Source organism: Durio zibethinus, chromosome 3, assembly GCF_047325235.1.
Source record: "Durio zibethinus cultivar Kanyao isolate XHJ-2024 chromosome 3, ASM4732523v1, whole genome shotgun sequence".
NCBI lineage: Eukaryota > Viridiplantae > Streptophyta > Magnoliopsida > Malvales > Malvaceae > Durio > Durio zibethinus.
In genome coordinates, this window is record NC_143164.1 from 1565559 (window position 1) to 1591723 (window position 26165).

Below are 26165 nucleotides of genomic sequence, written 5' to 3' on the forward strand. Positions count from 1 at the left end.
GTAGAAATATGAAGATGTGCTTGACCCTACCTACTACCTGGTAATGGTGCACATGGTGCATGGCTCGGGCACAGGATACCATTGCATAGTGCATGGCCCAGCATGTTGCAATGGTGTTTGGGGGAACTACCTACACAAAGGTCAACATTTGTCGATGATGGTTGAGTTATGTGCATGTGTCACGATCAACAAGTTGGTCCCAGCCCAAGAGTTCTCTCCAAGTTAAGGAACAGTTTGAGTTCTAGCGAGACAAGGTACAACAATTAGGGGGACCAAGCCTTAAGGCCTATAGGAGGCCTAAGTCATGAGGAACTAGCATAGAATAGTGGTATGAGCAGTGATCAAGACTCCAAAGGCTCACACACAGTGTTTAAAATTGGCAAAATTAAGCCATGCCCAGGTGCGGGCATGGATGAGTGATGCCTAGGCACATGGTCAAAACCAAGAATAGGCATTGATGACTGAGATGTGAGTGCATGGTCAGGCTAAGGTAGGGGTGCATGGTCATACCTAGATGTGGACCCACTTGAACACAGTCCTAAGAGGATCATATTTGAAGGCTTCTAGAAGGCCTAACATAGCAACACAATCTTTGACAGGCTAGAATTATGCTGAGTACTTGAGTTTTGTAGGCTGACTTAGGCAAATGGGGATTGGAGCCTATAACCCATTCACCAAGCATCATTTAGTGTCAATGGTAATCGAAGGGCAAATAAGTGCCTTGGGTGGGAGGTTTATGGTGTACATGCTACACCAAGTTTCAGCATTTACCAAAGAGGTGTTTAAGGCAACAACCCATAACAAAGGCCCACTTATATCAATGATGGTCGAGGCAAGTGCCAGCATCTAGCTTTGGTGTCTAAGGTAACATCTCACACCTAGGGGCCAGCATCTATAGATGGTGTTGGATGTGATTGCCTGCACCAACCAAGGGCCAAATGCTATCGATAGTCCTTGAAGTAATAACCTGCATTGGGGCTAGCATATGTCGATGGAGTTCGAGCAAGTGCCTGTACCAAAAGTGAGCCCATCACTGTAACAAATACCAAGAGCATTCAATTATTGTTTACTTGTATGCTGAATGAGGGGACATCATCACCTGACTAAATCAATTGCAATGGAGAACACCATTCATCCCCAACCCTAGTGAGGTGTGGTGAAAATAAAAATGAAGTGAGAGGACTTCAGTGGCTATGGTGGGGGAAGGGGTGAATCAAAGCAACAAAAAGGTTGAATCTCAGTGGATCATGGCAACAAGGCCACTTTGCCACTTACAATACCCTACCGTGTATTTAAGTCATCTGCAAAGGATTTTTCCCACCACTCAATGGGAATTAAGCTCTATGGAAGCTCGTATGGCTTGTTTGCTATGGGTGCTACACCTATGACATGTGCCCTTCAAGGCATAGGCCCCTACTACTAGTCGATAGTTGGGTGATAGATGCATGTGTCCCTTCTAACCTAGATTCTAATGTAGAGGCATTCATTCATAATCAAGCAAATGGTAGCTTCATGCCACTAGCTTTTCAACTAAGTGGGACAACCAAATGCGTGAATCAACAGTTCTTCTCATATTAGGTTGAATTATTATTGTGACACTACCATTAGTATGGTAAAACTAACCTATCTCATTACGGTGTAAACGTAGCTCACATTCCTTGTTGGTGGGTGAACAATCCAACACTTGGTGAATTTTGCTTCACAATGATAGGAAAAGCCAACATTGAAGGATAAAAAAGCAACATCACTATGAACACTTGTCTACCATAAGCCAGTTATCCTTCTAATAACTTTTTTGACAACTCTAGCTTCAAATTCTGAAGGTCTATGAGATTAACAGGCCACACTTTCATAGTTTATTCATACTGGAAATCAAAATCAAACGAGTTTTTATCCTTTTGTTCCATATGAGATTTCTATTCGCGTTGAGCTCATCTTAGGACACCTGCATTATCTTTTAATAGATGTGCTACCCTAGCCAAACTCCCCACCTGACAATGTCTTTTACTATAATCAATCGATCAAGGTTAGTCTTAGGCCAAATAGAAGGGGTTTTGCCCTGCCTTCGATTCATGGAATAAGTAAAATAATGTTAAAAGTTATGGTATTTCAATTTTGACTTAAGGCTTCCACTTATCCTACACCTCTCAATTCATTCCAAAAGGTTGGACTAGAGTCAAGCTAAATAGGGTCTTCTTTCCCTACTGATTCTACCAAGCCCATTCCTTTGATTGTGGTTTCATTGGATAGTAGACAAGGACAATGGGAATTGTGTTAATCCATTCATGTGCTCACTAATTAGATGACGAGGCATTTGGCTACCATAAGAAAGTCATAGTTAGTCCTGTCATTTACCTTCACTTGGTTGAGTTTTTCACTTTGACATTTAGAGCATTGGGTAGAAATCACATTGCATGAGTATTCGTAGCGACCGTTGTAATGCTTTGTTTTAATTAAATAGTTACATTCCCCTTATCCATATCAATTCTGAGTCGACTATTCATTGCCTAGGGAAAGCCCTCAAGGAAACCTTTCCAAGTCCATCCTTGATCAGTACACACTGTTGCCAAGAGAGCAGCTCGAGTAGTGCATCGACAGCCGATGAGTTTGGGATTAGGACCCCGTGCCTGGCCCTTAAAGCCAATCCTTTTCTTGAGGTTATGGATCCATTTTGCTGATTTCCCTTACCTACATTGTTCCATTGACTAGAGGCTATTCTCCTTAAAGATTGATGAAATTATGAATATGACTGAGCATGGAGAGCACTCGGTCCTCTAGATTTTCAAGGGTGACATGTGATGCTCTTTTGATTGCTGGACCCTACCTTAAGTTGAGCCATTCCTAGGGTGGGTAGGCCATAGATACAAAAGATAACTCTTCCTAAGGCCCCTTTCAACACCTTTAGACTACCTAATATTGCCGTCAGCTTATGCATCCTGGTTCAGGAATTTTAACTCGATTTCCTTTTAAAGCTCACATTGGACACACTGTCAAATGTGCTTTCCCCATCTCTTAGGATCGACTAACCCATGTGCAAGTGCAATTCACATGGAACTTTTCCCCTTTTTAGCATTCAATGTTCTCATTTGAATATTTGCTACTACCACCAAGATCTACACTGAGACTACTCCACGGGGCTCATGCCCCAGGTTTTACAGCGAGCACCATGCCTTTCTACTTATTGGGGCCCGACCTTTGCCCTTGCCCTTGCCCTGATAGTTGTGTATAGGTCACACATTTAAATGCCATCCATTTTTTAGGCTAGTTGACTTGATAGGTAAGTTGTTACACACTCAGAGGATTTCAACTTTCATGACCCTTATGCTACTGTCTTAATCGACCATCACCCTTTATGGGTTCTAGGTTATCACACAGTTGGGCACCATAACTCAGCTTCCAGTTCATCCTTTATTGCCAATTTTGCTTACCAAAAATGGTCCACTTAGAGCTCTCAATTCTATGGCACGGCTCAATGAAGTAGCTTCACCATCCTACCTATTTAAAGTTTGAGAGTAGGTTGAAGGCATTGCACCCTTGATGCCTCTAATCATTAGCTTGACCCAATAGAACTTGCTAAGGGCTCCAGCTATCTTGAAGGAAACTTCAGAGGGAACTAGCTACTAGATGGTTCGATTAGTCTTTCACCCCTAAACCCAAGTCAAACAAATGATTTGCATGTTAATATCACTATAGGCCTCCATCAGAGTTTCCTCTAGCTTTACCTTACTCAAGCATAGTTCACCATCTTTTCAGTCCCAACAGGCATGCTTACACTCGAACCCTTCTCAGAAGATCAAGGTCAGTCAGTGGTGCACCCATGAGGGATCTCACCAATTAGCTTCCTTGCACCTTATGGGTTTTTTAGCTTGTTGACTTGCACACATGTCAAACTCCTTGGTTCATGTTTCAAGATAAGCTGGATGAATAGCCTATAGGCCAATGTCGAGAGCATGTAAGTGCCAAGGCACACTGAGATGAATTGTGCTGCATTCCATAATTACAAAAATGACATCTCCATAGGCATATCAAAAGCCCAAGCTTAGGCCGCCACCATGACCCACATCAGTCCATGCTTCGAGCCAATCTATAAACCGACTGTCGTCACTCTATGTCTAACCAAGGTGCATAGCTAGCCCCCATTTACTTCCCTCATAACAATTTCAAGCACTATTTGAATCTCTTTTCAAAGACCTTTTCATTTTTCCTCTATGGTACCTTTTTGCTATCAGTCACTCACCTGTATTTAGCCTTAGATAGAATTTACTACTCGATTTGGGTTACATTCCCAAACAACTTGACTCACAAACTACACCTCATTATGGGACATGGTCCAGGCACAATAGGGCTCTTACCTTTTTTGGTGCCCCCCTTTCAAGGGACTTAGGCTTGGTCTGCCATTAAAGATGCTTCTCTATACTACAATTCGAATGCTAGGGGTGCCCAATTCTCAAGCTAGGCTCTTTTTAGTTTGCTTGCCACTACAAGGTGAATCTTGGTAAATTTCTTTTCCACCATTTATTGATATGCTTAAACATAGTGGGTAATCCCACTTGACCTGGGGTGGTGATGCAAGCATTGATCGAGTGATACAAGGGCCTGATGGGGTCCAAATAAACAATGAGTGCATGTCACAGAAGATGAGGCACATTGAGAGCTTTACCACTAATGGTTGGTGTTATCATTGCCAAGGACTCACTTTTGGGCCAACCATGATCGACAAGATCATGGAAGGTCATTGTTTACCCCTTAACCAAATGCCCAATAGGTAAGAGGTAGAAGGGCAACAATGTATGGCACCCAGGTAGACATGCCCTTAGCCTAATGGAATACGGAGCGACTTGCATTCAAAGATTCAATAATTCATGGGATTCTGTAATTCACACCAAGTATCGCATTTTACTACATTCTTCATTAATGAGAGAGCCAAGATATCTATTGCAAATAGTCGTTTTGGTTTTTCATGATAGAAAGAGTCATGGTGTCACCCTCACACACATCGCAAATGTGATGGCAATGGCACACACGCTCATTTTCATTAGGGTTCCTTAGTGTGATTTATATTAGGGGTTCATTATTCAGCCACAGGCAATGATACCAATTGTGTCACCCACTTACAAGGCAAAATGAATCAACTGCTGCACATGTACGAGGCTAAAAGAGGCTTAGGACATAAAGGCACCCTCATCCCTAGGTGTTTCATTAATGCATTTGCGGGTCATTTGTTGAGTAGGTTTCGACAATGATCCTTTTATAGTTTCACCTATGAAAGCCTCATTACGACTTCTCCTTCCTCTAAATGATAAGGTTTAATGGACTTCTTACAACATTTCTAGCAACGAACCATCCATATCACCATGATCCAAACACTTCATTGGACCATTCAATTGGTAATAATGATAGGCGGTGTGCACAAAGGGCAAGGACATAATCAACATGAGCTGAAGACTCATGCTTACTAGAAATTTCCTGTTGAAGACTAACAATTGCAATGATCTATCTTCATACGATGAAATTTCAAAGATTACCCGAGCCTGTCAACCAAGGCTATAGACTTGGTCAATACATCAGTGTAGTGTATAAGCAGCCTAGAACATCTATGGGTGTCATAGATCTATTATTCCCTTAAACTTCCTTGGCCTAAATGGCCATAGTCCCTTTAAGAAGCTAGCCATGAAGAATCACCTCCGTGTAGCTAGTTAGTAGGTTGAGATCTTGTTCATTAATAGAATTAACTAGACAAATCACTTTACCAACTAAAAATGGCCATGCAACACCATCCATAGAATCAAGAAAAAGCTCTCAATCTGTCAATCCTTGCTATGTGTAGACCAAGTAAGTTTCCCTGTGTTGAGTGAAATTAAGCTATAGGCTCCACTCCTAGTGGTACCCTTCTATCAATTCCTTTAAGTTTTAGCCCTGCGACCATATTCCCCCTGAAACCTAAAGACTTTGATTTCTCATAAGGTACCAAAAGAGTCTTAAATTAACATTCATTGATCCCTGGTCAACATAATTTATGGTAGAGACAGGATGGTATCTGATCGTGTTCTAGCCCCCAACTTGCATTCTTGATTAATAAAAATATCCTTGGTAAATGTTTTTGTAGTTGTTTGTCTCTTATAAATCCAAGAATTTCACCTTTGAATATGACATACAAATGCCCCTAATTGTTTTCATTAATCATTACTCTGATCTCCAAGGCCAACACAATAGGACCAAAATCCTATGATGTTATCCCATGCTAATGCATACAAGCAAGGGCCTACTTTAAGCACTCTAATTTCTTCAAAGTAGCAGTGTTGGAGGAATGACCCAGCCAGTTAAGGCCAAGGGAACATCGCCAGTAGTAGGGACAAGTAAATTGATGCTTATTGTGAGCCAGACTAGATGACTTATCCCTAGCTCTAACTATAAGCTTTTTAACTACAACAACTTAAATTTGTGATATTAAAGCTAGAATTACTATGGCTACTGGCACCAAACTTGCCCTCCAATGGATCCTCACTAAGGGATTTAGATTGTACTCATTCCAATTGCTAGACTTATAAAGCTCAATGTTGTTATTTATTGTCACTAACTCCCTGTGTCAAGATTGGGTAATTTCTGCTCCTACTACCTTCCTTGGATGTGGTAGCTATTTCTCAAGCTCCCTCTCTAGAATCGAACCTAACTCTCCATCACCCATCACCACCATAGTAGGCCACTACCCTAGCATCGAAACTTCATAGGGCAAAATTTGAATGATGCATTGCTAGCACAGCACAAAGGCCATGCAATCCATCAAGTTCTCATGAATCATCAAAACAACAGGCAAAGCTCGCGTCGACCTTTTATCTAATAAATGCAACCCTTTTAGAAGTTATGATTTCTGTACGTATTAGCTCTAGTATTACTATGGTTATTCGAGTAGTAGATACCATCAAATAAACTATAACTAATTTAATAAGCCATTCATAGTTTCGCAATCTGAATTAGTTTATAACACCACATAGGCCTCAACACACCAAACTAAGCAATGAAGAGAGCCAACATGGAGCACAAACATCTTGCATGCCAAGCACATAAAATGCATAGCATTAGATGAACAAGGTCGAGAGCTCATCCCTAGAAAATGTTCCACATATAAGAGCACTATCGAACACCAGTGCACCAATGTAGCCATGGAGGTTTGGGTGGCAGAATTGGGTCACAAGGCATGATTGAGTTCTAACTCGTATCCCCTAAGGACATAAGATTGATGAGGGATGGCAAGACATCTGCTTTCCATTGATTTTGGTATGCGACATAGGATCCTAATTGCACCTCAAGGTATGATGACTACATAGGGGTAGATTGAAATAGATGATGGGTCAATAGATTGATGCATCAAGCTTGGAGCCTATCAACATGCACAACCATATCACCACTCCTATGCCTATTACTACAAGTGGTAACATCCACACACACTGGTCTATAACCCATCCAATCTATTATTCGATGAGCAAGTAAATGAAACAACGTACGAGGCCATGCCACAACTGGTTGGTATGGGAAAAACACAAGCAATGTCCACGTGACTGCCCCTGTCATCTAATAGGCAACGATGGCATAATTGGGTCACGAGACATGATTGAGGTCTAACTCATAGCCCTTAAGGACATAAGATTGATGAAGGATGGCAAGACATCTGATTTCCATTAATTTCGATATGCGACATAGGGTCCTAATTGCACCCCCAAGGTATGATGACCACATAAGGGTAGATTGAAAAGGATGATGGGTCAATAGTTTGATGCATCAAGCTTAGAGCCTACCAACAAGCACAACCGTAGCACCACTCCTATGCCTATTACTACAAGTGGCAGCATCTACGCATACTGGTCTATAACCTACCCAATCAATAATTTGATGAGCAAACAGATGAAACAACATATGAAGCCATGCCACAACTACTTGGCATGGGAGAAACATAAGCAATGTCCATGAGACTACCCTTACCATTTAATAGGCAAGAATGGCATGACACCCCCAATGCTTAGTTTGGCCAGGACTGTACACACAAACTCTATTGTCACCATTCGAATAAGACATTGGTCAATTTAGAAACTTGTTCCTAAGGCCTTGGGCAGCATCAGCTGCATGCATAGGCTCAATTAGGCCTAGGCATTTTTGTGGTCAATGAGAAAGGACCATGATATTACCAAATAACCGATAGACTAGGCTAGACCAAGCCTGTAACCCTAGCTTCTGCTTGCACCAACCCAAAGAGCCATTACCTGATTCAAAAACTTGGTTTGGGGTGTGGGGTAGCATCAACTACAAGCATGGGCTTTAGCTTGGCATAGCTAAGCCCTTTTTTTACATATGCATGCCAACCAGTCAAGGCCATGGATGCTTACGGGTCACCAAAGCAACCAGTCATCGGACAACATGGCTAAAAGGCATGCATGGCCTAGATTTTACTCTAGGGATGTTGTCACAAATGTACATAATGACAGGCCCATCATGAACACCTAAAGAGCATGAGAGATTTTATAGATGTACTAGTAGTAAATATTAAGGGGTCTAAAATGGGGGTGCTTTTTCCAAATAGGCATATCCTACACTAAGGGTCTGTATGTACCGATGGTGGTCAAGGCATGTGCTCTCACCAAGGCCTGGCATGTGTTGATGGTGTTTGAGGCAAGTGCCAGTAGCAAGGGCCAACTTGCGCCAATGGTGTTCGAGGTAACTACCTACACTAAGGGCCATCTTCTGCTGATGCTAATTAAGGAACGTGCTCGCACTAGGTCTAGATTATGCCAATGCTAATAGAAGCATATGCTTGCACCAAAGGTTGGCATGTGCTCACACCAAGCGCTAGCATGTGACAATGGTGCTCGAGGTAAGTGCCCATACCAAAGGCTAGCTTGTGTCGATGGTGGTTGATGCAAGTACTCGTACCAAAGGCCAGCTTGTGCTGATGATAGTTGAGGCATATACCCGCACCATGTGCCAACATGTGCCGTTGATGGTCAAGGCCTTGGCTAAAGTTTGATTCTAGGCCACGATACACATGCTAGCCTCGAGCATGTGTTTTTGCCTAAGGCACAATCTTTGGAGCATCATCGGAGAACCTGATCGGTGGCATTAAGGGTTCTAATGATTGATGGTGGAAAGCCAAGGGTGTGTGCACATGATGTGTGATGGGTATTGGTCCTTGGCCCTTATATTGGTCCCCTATCCCCTAAAGAGACTCAACAACTCATACCTCCTTAAAGAGCATAAGAGCTTTTATAGGTTCATAGGTAATAGCCATTCAAGTGTATGAAATGGGGATGTTTTTTCCAAATGGCCACAAAATCTTCTACATTTTCATTTTTTAGCTAAATTTTTTATGAATGCCAACAAAAATACAAGCATCACGTACCAAATTTAAGGCCAAAACTTTTTAAAAAGTTTCAAAAAATCTTGAACCGTGAAAAATTCCAAACATCATGAAAAATAGAAAACAAGTCATCTTGCCATGAAACTTAACATGAAAGCTTAAGTGACCATTATATGAATTTACAAGCCACAAAAATGGCATTGACATGGCAGAAATATGAAGATGTGCCTAAACCCACCTACTGCTCAATTATAATGTGCATGGTGTATGGCTTAGGCCTAGGATACTTGTATGTAATGCATGGCCCAGTATGTGCTAATAGTGTTTGAGGGAACTACCCATACAAGGGCCAGCTTATGCCAATGTTGATCGAAGCATGTGCCAAGACAAAAGGCTAACAAGTCTTGATAGTGGTCAAGGCATATGTAAGCACTGAGGGTCATTTTATGTTAATGGTGGTCGAGACATGTGCATATGTCATGATCCACATGCTAGTCTAGGCCCAATGGTTCTCTTTGAGTCAAGGAGTAGTTCCAGTTTTAGTGGTACTAGGTCTAACAACTAGAGGGACTAGGCCTTGAGGCCTATTGGAGGCTCAGGTCTTAGGGAACTAGCATAGAATAGTGGTATGGGTAGTGATCAAGACTCTAAAGGCTCAGGGATAGTGTTCAAGTCTGGCAAAATTGACCTAGGCCTAGGTGAAGGTGCTGGCCCCTTTAATCCATGCTGTTGGCATTTTTTATGCTTCTTCTGAGTTACTTGTGGCACCCTCTCTTGTGAAAAATTTGGTTGTACTGTGGAACTCATGTTGTGGCACTCTGTTGCCATCGATTTCCCTTTATCGTCTTTTTGGTAGGTCCCAATCCTTTAACAGTCTTAACTAGCACCCAGTTGCTTCTCGTTGGGCCCCTTCTAGGGTTGTTTACCATTGCCACTTTACCTTTGGACAACCTTTCTTCCTGTTTAATGGTTGAAAGCTTTGGGCACTCCCTAACCCAATGTGGACTGGCACAAAAATAGCAACTCATGGGCCCTATGCCTTTGCTGATAGTTTGTCGATCTTGCTAAATCTAGGTTTCCCCATAGCCTTTTCCTCTCTTAAGGAATTACCATCAGTGTCTCCCCTACTTTTTCATTTTTCCTTTTGCCTTGGAAACTTGGTGCACTCAACCTGAGTCAATGATTTTATAGCAACTCTAGCCTGACTCAACTCTTGAACGCCTTTTCATTACAGCTTGACCCTAACCCATGGCATTAGTCTATTAATGAAATGCTTAGGCACCTCCACTCTTGGTCATAAGCTTGCATCAACAACCACAGTAGCTCGTAATGTAGCATGGTCAACCTTGAGTCTAGCTAGCTAGCTCTTTTCACAAGATTGTCACCATGGACTCCAATGCCTCATTACATTGCATAAGCTTCTCTAGTACCTTATTCAAAGGTCCCTCAACATCTCTAAACCAATCTATTATTTGTAAAATAGTGTCCCACACCTCGCTAATCGAGTGTTTGTTGGCACATATCTTTCTAAAGCTTTCCCCCACTTGTCTATAGGTGGGCACTCCTCAAGCACCTCTTTTTAGCCTCTTTTCTGGTTTTCCCTAAACATGCTATAGCCAAAAACATGCTTGCACAACTTACCACAATGCTTGCACACCACACTAGGATGCTCGCATGCAAGTCCCCTAACTTGCACCAATGCCAACTCTAGCTCTTCACACTAATTTTAGCTTTTACGACAACTCTAGCTCTTCATGTCATTAGTAGGGATCTATTGCACAATCTGAACTAAGGCTTTGGTCACCACCTTTGGATTGATCTAGGCTTTGATACCCCATGGTATTTGGTTTTGCTACCTACTCCTAGCTCCCCCAAACTAGACTTTGATACAACTTGTCATAGGCTGAGACTCAAGCTCCAAGATCGCATAGCTCCATAATAAGGGAATGAACTCTTCTACATCCCAGATCAATCTAACACAAGAAACAATGCATGATCACTCTAGACTATGGAGTTGGTTGCCCAATACATTATAAAACAAAAAGGCACAACAAGTATTTGGAAAAAGGCTAAAAGAACAACAAAAATTTTAAGGCAAGAGTAAGGATGTTATTACTCAATGGTTCTAATGTGTGTGTAATGAGGATGGGGGACTCTCACTTTATAGCTAAGTCTCTCTTATAATCAGAGCCTAAAATACATTCTTAAACTCTAGAGATTACAATCTTTGATTTTAGTGGATTTGGTGCTATTGCATAATCTTTGACTTGCTAAAATCATGCTAAGTACCAGGTCTTCTAGAATACCCTAAATATAATCCTTCTAGGACTGTGTTCATGCATGCCTAGACTTAGGCCTAATCATGCACCCACACCTTGATCATTGTGCTTCTACTTAGGTCTAACTGAGTGCCCACCCATTGTTCACTAGTGCCTGTCCTTGGGCCTGGCTCAATCCTGCCTAACCTTATCCCCTTTCTTAAGCCTCTAAAGTCTCGATCAGTACTCACCCCATTGTTCTAGGCTAGTTCCATGTGACTTGAACTTTCAATGCACCTTATGGCCTGGTCCCTTAAGCTATCAGACTCTATCCCATTAAAACTTGTACTGTTACTCAACTTGGAAAGAACCTCTAGGCTTGGACCAACTTACAGACCATGACACATGCATTGAGGGTCATTGGGTGGTGATGGTGGTTGATGCATGCACATGTGCCATGATCTGCAAGCTAGCCCAAGCCTAGGGGTTCTTTTTAAGTCAAGGAGCAATTTTAGCTTTAGTGGGATAAGGTCTGACAACTAAGGGGACCAAGCCTTGAGGTGTACTAGAGGCCTAGGTGATAGGGAACTAGCCTAGAATGGTGGTATGAGTAGTGATCAAGACTCTAGAGGCTCAGGCATGGCTTTCAAGTTTGCCAAAATTAAGCTAGGACCAAGTGTGAGTGTTGGTGAGCACTTATATGAATTTACAAACCATAAAAATGGCATTGGCTTAGAAAAATGTACAAATTGCTTGAACCCACCTACTGCTCAATTGTGGTTCCCATGGTTCATGGCCTGAGCCCAAGATAGCATGACCCAGCATGTGCTGATGGTGTTCAAAGGAACTGCCCACACAAAGGGCCAGTATGTACTAATGATGGTCAAAGCATGTGCCGAGACCAAGGCCAAACATGTCTCGATGGTGGTCAAGGCATGTGCATGTGTAATGGTTCGCAAGTTGGTCTAAGTCTAGAGGTTCTCTCTGAGTTGAGGGATAATTCTAGTTCTAGCAAGATAGGGTCCAACAGCCATGAGAACTTGTTCTTGAGGCCTACTAGAGGCCCAGGTCATGGGGAGCTAGCCTACAATAGTGGTATGGGTAATGATCAAGACTTTAAAGGCTAAGACATGGTGTTCATGTTTGGCAAAATTGAGACAATCCCAGGTACAAGCATTGGAGAGAGCTTATATGATTTTACAAGCCATAAAAATGGCATTAGCTCTACAGAAATAAGATATGCCTAAATCCACCTACTGCTCAGTTGTGGTGCACATGGTGCATGGTTCAAGCCTAGGATACTTACACATGGTGCATGGCCTAACATGTGCCGATGGTGGTTGAAGCATGTACCAAGACCAAGGTCTAACATGTCCCAATGGGGGTCGAGGCATGTGCATGTGTTTGTTCTTTTCAAGATGAGGTGCAATTATAGTTATAGTAGGATAGGGTCCAACAGCTAGGGGGACCAAGCCTTGAGGCCTATTGGAGGCCCAGGCCATGGGGAACTAGCCCAAAATAGTGGTATTGGCAGTGATCAAGACTCTAAGGCTTAAGCACGGTGTTTATGTTTAGCAGAATTGAGCCAGGCCTATATGCAGGCACTAGTGAGCACTTATATGAATTTGCAAACCATTAAAATGGCATTGGCATGGCAGAAATATAAAGATGTGCTGGAGCCCACCTATTACTTGGTCATGGTATGGATGGTGCATGGCCGATGCCAGGATACCCGTACATGATGCATGGCCCAACATGTGCCAATGGTATTTGAGGAAACTACCTATACAAAGGGCCAACATGTGTTGATAGTGGTCAAAGCATGTGTTGAGTGCAAAGGCCAACATGTCTCGATGGTGGTCGAGGCACGTGCATGTGTCATAGTCCATTAGCTGATACTAGCCTAGGGGTTCTCTCTATGTTGAGGAGTAATTCTAGCTCTAGTGAGACAAGGCCTGATAGCCAAGGGGACCAGGCCTTAAAGCCTATTAGAGGCCTCGATCATGGGGAACTAGCCCAGAATAGTGGTATGGGCAGTGATCAAGACTCTAGAAGCTTAGGCATGGTGTCCAGGTTTAGTACGATTGAGCAAGGCCTAGGTGCAAGCATTGGTGAGTGATGACTAACACACAGTCAGACCCAAGTGCAAGCACTGATAACCAAAGTGTGAGCACATGGCCAAACCTAGGTGTGAGCATGCCTGAATATAGTCATAAAAAGAGTAGTATATATAGGCTTCTAGAAGGCCTAATACTATAGCATAATCTTTGATGAGCTAGAATTATGCTAAGCACTTGAATTTTGTATGCTGATTGAAGCAAATGAAGTCAATTCCCTATCCGAGGTTGAATAGAGTTTAGCTTAAGACCAAAGCTCATGACACATGCACTGAGCATCATTTAGTGCCAATAGTGATCGAGAGGCAAACAAGTGCTTTAGATAGGAGGGTTATGGTACACATGCCACACCAAGTTCCAACATCTGCCAAAGAGGTGTTCAAGGTAACAACTATACCAAAGGCCCACTTACATAGATGGTGGTGGAGGTAAGTACTTGTGCCAAGTGCTAGCATCCAATACCAATTGCAACATTGCTATCAATAGGGTAAAACTAACCTATCTCACAATGGTCTAAACCTGGCTCACATTTCATATTGGTGGGTGAACAATCCAACACTTAAAGAATTTTGCTTCACAATGATGGGAAGAGCTGACATCAAAAGATCAAAAAGTAATGTCACTAATGAATACTTCATTGCCACAAGCTAATTATCCCTATGGAAACTTTTCTAATGCCTTTAGCTTTAAATTTTGAGGTCTAAAAGATAGATAGGCCATGCTTTCATGGTTTATATTTGTACTAGAAATTAGAATGAAATGAGCCTTTTCCCTTTTGTTCCATATGAGATTCTTGTTCTTATTGAGATTATCATAGGACACTTGCATTATCTTTTAATAGATGTGCTGCCCCAACAAACTCCCTACCTGACAATGTCTTCTGCCTGGATTAATCGATCGAGACAAGCCTTACATCCAAAAAAAAAAAGTTGTGCCCCACCTCTGATTCATGAAATAAGTAAAATAACATTAAAAGAAATGGTATTTCAATTTCGTCAAAGGGTTCTCACTTATCCTACACCTCTCAAGTCATTTCACAAAGTTAGACTAGAGTCAAGCTCAATTAGGTCTTCTTTCCTACTGGTTATGCTAAGCCCGTTCCCTTAGTTGTGGTTTTGTTGAATAGTCAATAAGGATAATGGGAGTCTTATTAATCCACTCATGTGTGTCACTAATTAGATGTAGAGGCATTTGGCTACCTCAAAAGAGTCATATTACTCCTATCGTTTACCCGCGATTGGTTGAATTTCTTCACTTTGACATTTAGAGTGCTGGGCAAAAATGACATTGAGTGCGCATCCCTAGGGACCATCGCAATGCTTTGTTTTAATTGAACAGTCAAATTCCCCTAGTCTGTACTAGTTTTGAGTTGACTATTCATCACATGGGGAAGGACCTCGAGGAAGCCATTCCTAGTCCATCCCTTAGACTACATGCATCGAATTGCTCTCATCATGGGGGTAGCTCGAGTAGTGCATTGGTAGCAAAAAGGTTCAAGACTTGGACCCCCATGCCCAACCCTTAGAGCCAGTCATTTTCCCAAGGTTAGAGATCCATTTTGTTGACTTCCCTTACCTATATTGTTCCATCGACTATAGCTTATTCAATTTGGAAACCCATGCAATAATGAGTACAACTGGGCATGAATAGCACTCACTCCTCCATATTTTCAAGGGCTGCTGGGCAAATAGGACATAATGTGACATGCATTGCTCTCTGGACAATGGAACCTACCTCCGATTAAGTTGTTTCTAAGGTGGGTAGGTTATTAAATAGAAAAGATAACTCTTCCTAAGGCCCTCATCGATGTCTTTGGAATCCCTAATGTTGCTATTAGCCATTGTGTCCCAGTTTAGAAATTTTAACTCAATTTCCTTTCAAAGCTCATGTTAGACCCATCTCTAAGGATCGACTAACCTATGTGCAAGTGCTGTTCACATGGAACCTTTCCCTTCATTGGCCTTCAAAGTTCTTATTTGAATATTTGCTACTACCAACAAGATCTACACTGATAGTCTCTTTACACAAGCTTGTGCATTGAGTTTTATAGCAACCATCATACCCTCTTACTTATCAAGGCTTGGCCCTTGCCTTGATGATCTAGTATAGGTCACGTGCTTAAGCACAATTTATTTTTTAGGCTAGCTAATTTGACAGGTGGGTTGTTACACATTCCTTAGAGGATTTTGACTTCCATGATCACTGTCTTACTGTCTTAATCGACAACACCTTTGAGGGTTCTAGGTTAGCATACAATTAGGCACTGTAACCCAACTTTTAGTTCATCCTATGTCACCAATTCTACTTACCAAAAATGGCCCACTTGAAGGTCTCAATTCCATGGAGCATGTCAATGAAATAGCTACATCATCCTACTTATTTAAAGTTTGACAATAGGTTGAGGGCATTGTGCCCCAATGCCTCTAACCATGGCTTTACCTAATAGAACTCGCTAAGGGCTCCATCTATCCTAAAGGAAACTTTAGAGGGAACTAGCTACTAGATGGTTTAATTAGTCTTTCACGCCTATACCTAAGTTAGATGAATGATTTACACATCAGTATCATTGTGGGCTTCCACTAGAGTTTCCCCTGGCTTAGCCCCACTCAAGCATAGTTCACCTTAATAGGTAAGCTCACACTTGAACTTTTCTCAGAAGATCAAAGTTGGTCGGTGGTGCACCTATGAGGGATCCCACCAACCAATTTCTTTACACCTTATAGGTTATCTAGCATATTAACTTGCACACATGTCAAACTCCTTGGCCTACGTTTCAAGACAAGCTAGATAGGGAGCTCGCAGGCTGATGCCAGGAGCACATGAGTGTCGAGGCATGTTGAGATGATGTGTGTTGCATTCCACGATCATAGTGACAATGTCTCCATGGGCATATCGAAAGCTTAAGGTTGGGCAGCCACTACGACATATGTCAGTCCATGCCCTAAGCCAATCAATGGATTGGCTCTCACCATTCCACATCTAACTAGGGCACATCATCGTCCCCCATTCATTTCCCTTTCGATAATTTCAAGCACTCTTTGACTCTCTCAAAGTCCTTTTCATCTTTCCCTTATGGTACTTCTTCACTATTGGTCTCTCACTCGTATTCAGCCTTGGATGAAATTTACCACCTGATTAGGGCTACAGTCCCAAACAACTAACTCGTAGATAGAATCTCATGGTGCGATAGGATCCAAGCACAATAGGACTCTCACCCTCTCTAACACCCCTTTCTATGGGACTTAGGCCTAGTCTATCACTGAGGACGTTTCACCAGACAACAATTTGGACTCCAAGGGTTCTCGATTCTTAAGCTGGGCTTTTCCTGGTCCGCTCATTGTTACTAGGAAAATCCTGGTAAGTTTCTTTTCCTTTGCTTATTCATATGCTTAAACTCAATAGGTAATCCTACCTAACCTAGGGTCATGATGTGAGCATCGACTGAGTGATGTGGAGGCTCCAATAGGTTTAGTTGGATGAGTGCATGTCACTGGAGATGATTCACACTAGGAGCTTTAGCACTGATGGTCATAAGGCTTTGATTGCCAAGGACTCATTTTTGGGCCAACCATAATAGACGAGATCACTGGAGGCCATCTTTTACCCTCTTACTAGGAGCCCGATGGGTGAGAGGTTAGAAAGGGTGATGATGCATGATAGCCAAGCAAGCATGCCCTTGGCATAATGGCTAAAGGTGCAACTTACATTCAAAGAATTAATGGTTCATAGGATTCTAAAATTCACACCAAGTATCATATTTCGTTGCATTCTTCATCGATGTGAGAGTTAAGATATCCATTATCGAGACTCATTTTGGTTTTTCATGACAAAATGAGTCATGGTGGCACCCGTGCATACATTACAAACGGGATTGTGACAACACACACACTCTTTTTCATTATGGTTTCTTAGTGGGATTTGTGTTGGGGGTTTGTTATTTAGCCCTAGGTGATGATACCAATCGTTTCACTTGCTCGGGAGCTAGAATGAAGTGACCATCATGCACATCTAAGGCCAGAAGAGGCATGAGGCTCAAGGCACGGAGGCATCCTTGCCCTCTCAGTGTTTCATTAAAACATTTGTGAGTCCTTTGTTTAGCAATGATCCTTTCATAGGTTCACTTATGAAAACTTTTTTATGATTTCTCCTTCCTCTAAATGATAAGATTTAGTGGACTTCTTATGACATCGGAGGCTGAGCTCTCATTCATTAATGAAATTAATCAGACAAATCACTCCACCAACTAAGATTAGCCATGCACCAGCACCCATAGAATCAAGAATAAGCTCTAAGTCTATGAATCCTTACTATGTCTGGACTTAGTAAGTTTCTTTGTGTTAAGTCAAATTAAGCTGTAAGCTCCACTCTTGGTGGTGCCCTTTTATCAATTCCTTTAAGTTTCAGCCTTGAGACCATACTCACCTGAAATCGAAAGACTTTGATTTCTCATAAGGTGTCATCAGAGTCCTAAAAGTAACATCCATTGATCCCTGGTTGGCATCATTAATGGTTGAGACTAGGACGGTATCTGATTGTCTTTGAGCCCCCAACTTTCATTCTTGATTAATGAAAACATCCTTGGCAAATGCTTTTGCAATTGTTAATCTTTCATAAATCCATGAATTTCACCTCTGACTGTGAAATATGAATGCCCCTAATCATCCTTGTAGGCACCAATTTTGTTCTTTTTTTTTATTATTATATAATTTTTTTATTTTTTTTATTATTATATAATTATGTTTATTATTATTATTATTATTATTATTATTATTTAAAACAAAAGGAAAAAAAGTCAAAAAAAAAAGACTTTGATTTCAACTTTAGTAGCCGAAATCAAGCTGCTAGAGTGGTCCAAATTTCTTCTTGACATTGCATAACATGGTAGCATGAAATTCGATGACCAAAAGTCACCGAATAGATAGCCAAATTTTCCATAAAAGGATCCCAAAAGATCTGGATCTTGAATCTCAAAAGCTCTATAAATAGAGCTAATGTTTGCAAGTAATGGACAAAAAAAAAAAGAACAATAAAAGGGAATACACAATAAAAAAAAAAAAGCAAACAAAAAAAAATTTTGAGAATGAAATTCTCAATGCAGGAGGTTGTAGATTTTTTTAAAAAAAATCTGGGCTTGGAAAGGTGTTTAGAAAGCAAAAAGGATCATTGGAGGAATTTTTGGGAAGTTTTGAAAATTTTTTTAGGTCACTAGAAACTGAAAAAGTTTGAATTTTACGACGACTGTTGAATTTTTTGACACAAAAATCTAGAAAAGTTTGAATTTTTTGGTGACCGTTGAATTTTTTTGGCCACCAAAATCTGGTGATCTTTGAATTTTTTAGTGTCATTGAAGTTTCCAGCCATCGATGCATGGCAGCAACTGATCCAAAACTGGGCTCCACGGCAGCTGACATAGGGGTTAGGTTTTTTAGAGAGAGGAGCTCCAGGTAGAGAGAGAAAGGGGAAAGGAGAAAATAAAGAAAAAAACCATAAGTAGGCCTTTTATAGGCCCTTCAAAATGACTTTGTTTTGGACGTCTAGACCAAATTCGACCCACGCAGGATCCGCACACCAACCCGACCCATTTCATAGGTTTTTCTTTTTCTTTCTATTTTCCATTTTGATTTTGATTTTTATATTTTATGTTGATTTTATGTTTTTTTATTATTGTTATTTTATATTATTACTGGTAATAATTTTTTAAAAAATAAATAAATAAATAGAATAAAATTTGAAATTGAAATAAAATAAAGACCTAAAAAAATATAAATAAAAAATTTAACAATAATAACTACTTAAAGGAAATGAATTTTATTACAAGCAAAAATATTATTTAAATTTCACCAAAGTGTTGGGATAATTTTAAAAAATAACTTTTGCTAAAAAATAAATAAAAATTGACAAATAAAAAAATAAATTGTTTAAATGAATCTTTTAAATATAATTTTTTAAGAAAGCTAAAAAAGTTTAGTTTTCTTTAATTATTACAAGTAAAAATAATTTTTCAAATTTCACCATAGAGTTGGGATAATCCAAAATTTTATTTCACTAAAATAAAGATTGATTTAAACAATGTAAAATAATAATAAAAAATGAAATTAATAATAATTGATATTTTGAATATTTAAAAATATAGAAAATTGAGAGAGTTCGATTTTCTTCAATACAAGTAGGAGATTAACATTTAGATTTCATCGGTGAGTCGGGATAATCTAAATTTCTTCTTATAAAAAATAATTAAAAAATAAAATAATACAAAATTTTAAAACAACCATAATATTTAGATTTTACTGAAGAGTCGAGATAATCTTAAAATTTGTTCAAAATTTTGAGAACTCACCAAAGAGTCAGGATGTTCTTAAAATCCTTTTTAAATAAATAATTAAAATATCTTATGATGAAGTTTCAAGAATTTTGTGAATGGTCAATTTTCTCGAAATATTTTCTAAATAGTGATTTTCTATAAATTCCACCAAAGCGTTGGAGAATTTATAAAATACGAAATAATAATAATATTGTTAATTTTGAAACAGAGAAAAATGTTTTAAAATAATTTTTAGAAAATTAAACTTAAATAAAAAAGACCCCGTTATCAAAATTATAGGATTACACTTGTTTAGATGGTATCGTTCTTCGAACGGGTGACGTGAGGGTGCTAATACCTTCCTCGCTCATAACCGTACTCCTGAACCTAATCCTGATTTCACAGACCTAAATTTCTTTTAGTAAATTTTAATTAATTTTAAAATTTTTTTACTAAAAGATGATATTTTAGGTGGCCAATCACACTCTGTAAAAAGATTGGTGGCAGCTCTAAAAATTTTCACCAAGTCTAGTGATTGAGTCCCCTCGGACGAAAAATCATTATGACAGCTTGGCGACTCCACTAGGGACAAATGAGAGTCAAGCCAAAAATTAAACATGCGTCATCTGAAATTTGATTTTATGGTCTTTTCAATATTTAATTTTAATTTCTTATCTCCGAATATTAAAATTTTTTTTTGGTTTCATTTGGTATTGATATGTTATTATTTTATATTATTGCTAATTATATTGTTAATTTTATTTGTTACATTCCCTCACACACGTGCACATTTGCATTCATGCATGAGCTCTACACCTAAGCTCCCAAATCTATCCCTTTTTAGGAGGGAGTAGAGTACCTACGCTTTCATGAGGTTATAATGCCTCTGCTTGGGCTAGCAAAATACTTCCACTCAAGTTGAACCCTTTCTGTCGACAACCCGTTATGGGTAAGGATCGAGGGCCTTACTAGTCCAGAGTAGACGACAGTGAGGATTAATTTGGGAACCTTTTTAGCCTATGTTAATTACCAAACCATGCATATAGTGAACCTTAAGAAACCAACCTTAGATAGGGCCATACCATTTTTTACTATACCGTAAATTAGGACACATGAGGGAATATTTATTTTAATGTGATTACTGACCCTATTTTGTTTTGATCTCCTTTTGTTTCATGATCATTCATCATCATAAACACTTGCATATGGGATGTGCTTATCAATATGCCAATATCAATAAGAAGATTTTCAGTCTTGATTTGAAAACACCATCATGATGTTCTCAACTTCAAAGCTCACTGTGTGTGAACAGACCAATGTGGTGATAACTCTATCATTAGAAGCCCAAAGTAGAATGGAAAATTGTTTGAAACAATCTAAATAAGAAATTTTACCTAAAGAAATCAAGTTGGGACTTTAACAAAATGACATTTCTGAGTTGGTCGAGATCTGGCACTGTGTAACAACTTCTAGGAAAAAGGCTTTTGACAAAAAATATGGTCACATTGCTTTACTACTTAAGGTGCCTACAAAAAATCAATTGATAAAAGCTTTAGTTCAATTTTGGGATCTTGCATACAGATGTTTCATATTCAATGAAATAGATATGACCCCGACGATTGAAGAGTCTACTACATTATTATGGTTGCATCTTCCCAATCCAGACAAAATCTATTGGCAAAGTCCAAAACATGGATCTCGAAAGAAACTTGCCTGTATGATGGAGGTCCCCACTCAGAATGTGAACTCGTATATCCAAACAAAAGGGAAAAGTAATTCCATCCCGTGGGAAATCTTACATGATTACATTATCAAACACTTAGAGGATGAATGAGGCATAAGAATGATAACTTTGGCAATTTATGGCTTGATCATTTTTCTAAAGGTCCTGGGGCACATTGAGGTATTAGTGATTGACTTTCTCAAGTAGGTGGACAATAAAATCAATCATGTTCCTTTTATACTGGTAGAAACCTTTAGAACATTGAATCATTGCCAAAGAAAAGGAAAATGCTTCATAAGGTGTGTACGTTACTCTACATTTGGGCAAAAAGTCATCTTCAACATCCTATAGGTAAATTCATCCTACTTATAATAATAAAAGTAGGCCAATTGAAGAATGCTACAATGCTGAGTGGCTAGAATCAAAGACCAAGAAAGTGTGGGTATTGATTTTACTAGATCTCACTAGTGCTCAGGTTATATGGAGAGCTTCATGGATACCACGATAAGCCATGTTATACAGGTGTGGTGACAAGCCATGGGTTCCACTCTTAGCACCGTAGGGAGGTATAAGCTATGCGTTGGCACTAGTTCATCGGCAATTAGGGTTAGAGCAATTTGTCCCAATTACTCATGGGCTTCAAGAATTGGAATTCTCTTTTGAGGAATCAGGATTTATGGGAAAGATAAAAGAGATTATCAAAGAGTGGAAGCAAACTCAAAGAGTAGATCATGGGGGATATACAGACAAAGCCATATCTAAATATTTGATATGGAGAAGTCAACGGGTCACAAGCAAAGTTGGTCCTAAAGAAAACAAACCATGCCACCAAAAAGACACCCATTGTGAAAAGATTCCTGAGGATATGAAGATTATGAAGCGCAAATTTGAAGAAGAAAAAAAATATATGAAAGTTTGAAAAGAAGAGGCTTCAACATGAGATTAATGTGTGGAAAGACAAGATTGATAACAATGAAGCAAAATTTCGAAGGTTTAAAAGAGAATAAGAAAAGATCTTTGAAAGCTGGCATAAGTCTATCGCCACAATGACTACAGAGCTTGAAAAATCTAGGAAAAATGCAAAATAGCTTAAGTCCAATTTATTATCTAAAGAAAAAGAGCTTAGTCAATCTATGGAAGAAAAGAAGGTACTGCAAGGTCTCGTAGATGACTTGAAATAGCAAATGCATTATCGATGTGAAGCCATTCAAGTTTTGAGAGAGGAACAAGATCAATTTGAACATAGAGCACAGTATTGGAAGGAAGAATATTAGTTGAAAGAATTTCAAGCCACTTGTCTAGTAGAACAAATAAGAGAAGCCAGCTTCAAAGCAAGAGACATGGCCCAAAAAGCTAAACAAATGAAAGAAGAGGTTTACCTAGGATAGCATAGCCAATGCTTGACCAATTTTCTAGAGAATGCTTATGAGCACTACAAGCATGTAGGGTGCTTCTTTTGAAAATTTTAATATTGTAATGAAAAAAGTATTTAGTAAGGATAATGTGAAGTTATGATATGGTGGTTCAAGTTTAGACTTAAAATCTTTTGCAAATGTTGGATGTATAATAAGCACATCATTTGCATTCATGCATTCATGCATTCATGCATCATATGTGTGTTTCACTTTTAAAAAAAGTTGTATCATGACTAAAAGAAAGAAACCTCAAAATAACAAACCTTAAAGAGTTTCCTTTAACTCAATCAGGTGCAAGGATAGTTAGGCCATTAAGAAAACATATATCAAACCACTCGTCATCGTTACAACACTCACTCACATGTCAAAATCATAGAAAGCAAGCAAGCATCTAGAATAAAAAAGATAGAAAAAGCTCAATTTGATATGCAGGAGCAAATGATTAGGTCTCAACAAGAATTGATAGAATAAATGACTAGAACTTAAGAAGAGACTCGAAAAGAAATGGCTGCAGTGATGGACATGATGAGGAAAATGACCAAAGGAAAAGGGGTTGCTTAAAAAGTAACTACTAAGAAAGAGTTTCAAGCCTAAGAAAATACCAGTGATAGGGAAGATCTATTATATCCACTAGGGTTTACTCCACCCTATGCTCAAACCTCTCATCAAATGCATCCATAAATGACATAGCCTGAAAGGCAGTCACATGCTCAGTTTAATTTACCTTCTCTCACGGTTCAACCATGTTGTCAAGGACATGTTGGTTTAAATATTAGGGCAAGTCATGTTGAACCCATTATGGTCTTAGATTTAGATGACCCAAAAGAATAGGAGAAACTAAAGAAAGGTATGCTCGAACAATCTAAGAATACAAAGGCATAGAAAAAGTTAGATCTCTTGGAAGAAACCTATGAGCTATTGAAGGTGTAAATATTTTTGGTACAATTGATGCCAGTGAACTCAGTTCGGTTTCAGATTTGGTAATCCCACCAAAGTTTAAAGTACCAAAATTTGAAAAATATGATAGAACCAAATGCCTTCAGGCACATATCACTATGTTCTATCAAAAAATGACTAGGTATACAAACAATGACAAGTTGCTTATCCATTATGTTTAGGATAGTCTTACTAGATCTACTGCCAAATGGTATATTCAATTAGACAAGAGTTGTATTCATTCATTGAAAGATCTGGCCAAAACATTTATTACTCAATACAAGCATGTCACAGACTTGGCTCCAAATAGATTGTCCTCGTAAAACATGGAAAAGAAAGTTAATGAAAATTTTCAAGAATATGCCCAGAGATGGTGAGATATTGCCATTCAAGTTCAACCTTTTTTCACCTAGAAAGAAACAATATTCTATTCATCAATACTCTTCGAGCACCATTTTATGACAGGCTCATTGGTCATGCCATGAAAAACTTTGCTAATACGATGATTACGAGATAGATAATAGAAACTGCCATTAAAAATGAAAAGATTGATGGAGGTGATGTTTCTGGATCAAAGAAATGAGGACCATCCAAGAAAAAAAAAGCAAAAGTGCAATCTATCACCACTAAAAAACCAAAACCAAGACTTTTTATCCCATACCATTCATATCTTGTATACCAACCTTCTTACCCAATCATTTCTAATATTTCCCAAGACCCAAACCATTACTAACCAATGCAAACCCAGACACCTACTTTCCAAGCCAATGTTCGGTCTTGAGCACCTTTATCACGACCTTTCCCTCAGGTGAATACCACAGATTTTAATCAAAAGGAACCTTGAAATAATCGAGAGCAACAACGATTTGACCTGATTCCTATGACATACACAAAATTATTCCCTCAGTTATTCCAAAAACACTTAGTGGCTCGACAGCCCATAGAGCCTTTGAAACCTCCATATTCGAAATGGTATGATTCTAAAGCTTTCTGTAACTATCATTACATAATTCAGGGCCACTCCCTAGAAATTTGTACTACTTTCAAATGTAAGGTGCAAAGCTTGATTGATAATGAAATTTTAAATTTCATAACTAAGGCCGAATCAAGTATAGAGGCCAATTTGTTACCTAATCATGGTGGAGGATCAATAAATGCTTTAAATAGTGAGACAACTCAAAATATTAAAAGAAAGGTAAGCGAGATCAGAACCCTATAGATGAAATATTTGCTACCCTTATGAAAGTAAATATGATTCATCCAATACCTAAAAAACTCAGATGATGGAAATTTCTCATATAATTCATCTCACACTTGTGAATTCCATATGGGGATGGTTGGTCATTTGCTTCAAGATTATAAAGCATTTCGATAGGAGTTGTAGAGAATGATGGATTCTTTCTTGGTTGAATTTTATGAAGAACATGAAGAAAGTTCAGTGAATGTTATGATGGAAGAATCATCTAAAAATAGGCCTTACCGACTAAATTTTAAGCCTGTTACAATTTTCTATGAAGAAAAACCAAGTGTTAAGGTGAATAAGCTAGTTCATATGAATTTTGAACCTGTCACGATCTTTTATGATGAAAAATGGAGTGCTAAAATTAACAAACCAATTTGTACAACTATGCCAAAGGTGATAATTGAGGTCCCTAACCCATTCCCATACAAATCAGATAAGGCAATCCCTTAGAAATATGATTGTAATATCATATCACAAGGTTTGGATAATGGTTCTCTTTAATATGGCTCATGTGATGCAAGTACAACAAATATAACTGGCGTTATGGGCATAACTCGAAGTGGGCAGTGCTATACCCTAAAAGCACTTGAAAGAGCACAAAAAGAAAAAGCAAAAGAAAGGGAAATGAGCTTAGAAAAAGAAGATAAATCACCCAACGATCAAGAGATTCACCCAACCCCAGTCTTAGATCGATAATATAAAAATTCGATTATAAAAAAAGAGGCTTGTGAGTTTTTGAAGCTTATTAAGCACAGTGAATATAGTGTGGTGGAGCAATTAAATCACTTACCAGCTTGGATTTCTATGCACTCGTTATTGTTAAATT

General features: G+C 39.2%; 1 non-coding gene and 4 pseudogenes across 1 annotated transcript; all 5 read right to left on the reverse strand.

Annotated features, from left to right (window-relative positions):
• Positions 1 to 1208: 1208 nt before the first annotated feature.
• Positions 1209 to 4564, reverse strand: LOC149519509 (25S ribosomal RNA). Its single transcript, XR_016341214.1, has one exon. It is a non-coding gene; the product is annotated as a 25S ribosomal RNA (ribosomal RNA).
• A 227-nt stretch (positions 4565 to 4791) lies between these two features.
• Positions 4792 to 4947, reverse strand: LOC149519510 (5.8S ribosomal RNA; annotated as a pseudogene).
• Positions 4948 to 5237: 290 nt separating this feature from the next.
• LOC149519511 (18S ribosomal RNA) lies at positions 5238 to 7092 on the reverse strand (annotated as a pseudogene).
• Positions 7093 to 14191: 7099 nt separating this feature from the next.
• On the reverse strand, positions 14192 to 17147 carry LOC149519512 (25S ribosomal RNA; annotated as a pseudogene).
• A 228-nt stretch (positions 17148 to 17375) lies between these two features.
• LOC149519513 (5.8S ribosomal RNA) lies at positions 17376 to 17531 on the reverse strand (annotated as a pseudogene).
• Positions 17532 to 26165: the final 8634 nt, after the last annotated feature.